General features: G+C 31.9%; 1 protein-coding gene across 2 annotated transcripts in view; it reads left to right on the forward strand.

Moving 5' to 3' along the window:
- Positions 1 to 157: 157 nt before the first annotated feature.
- The window catches only part of LOC119593153 (adenine phosphoribosyltransferase-like), a 5,254-nt gene continuing 4,863 nt past the window's right edge, over positions 158 to 548 (forward strand). Inside the window, exon 1 of one of the 2 annotated variants that reach the window (XM_037942118.1) lies at positions 158 to 190. The gene's annotated coding sequence lies outside the window, so the exon portion shown is untranslated. The remainder of the gene's footprint in view (positions 191 to 548) is intronic. The other variant, XM_037942119.1, reaches the window with a different exon arrangement.

A 548-nucleotide genomic window follows, 5' to 3' on the forward strand; every position in this document is an offset into this window, starting at 1 on the left:
TAAACAGTGATTTGTCAAACCTTTAGATGTAGATATAAAGATTTGAATCATAAGATATGATATAAGATAATTAACATGTTTAATACAATAGATGAATTATGGATGATAATAGACGTAGATTAGAGGTTAAAATAACCGAATCAGCTGTTGTCAACACCGACAACCACCGTGCCTAAAACCACGTTCAAAGGTGAATGGAAGAATAAAAAAGTCAATATCTCGTGTAATATACATCATAGTTTAGAATTTCTTTTGTCAACATTTATATTACAGGTCCTGTTGTCTTGTGGTAAAGGGAGAATGCGAGACACATTTTAATTTAGGAGAAATGTGTGTGTTTTATATCAGGCTTGTTTTTCACGTTCTCATGGTATTTGTCACGTTTTGATATATTGATCACTTGCCATATTTCTGTAGGCCGGAGTTTTTTTTTAATGATTTCAAATTGTTCATATTGATTTGTCTTAATAAACTGTAGTGAATCTTCCGATATGGGCAGATAATCTATTACTATAGGCCTATGCTGTTTAACGTGAATCCTTTGCTAC

This window comes from Penaeus monodon, chromosome 31 (assembly GCF_015228065.2).
Source record: "Penaeus monodon isolate SGIC_2016 chromosome 31, NSTDA_Pmon_1, whole genome shotgun sequence".
Taxonomy (NCBI): Eukaryota; Metazoa; Arthropoda; class Malacostraca; order Decapoda; family Penaeidae; genus Penaeus; species Penaeus monodon.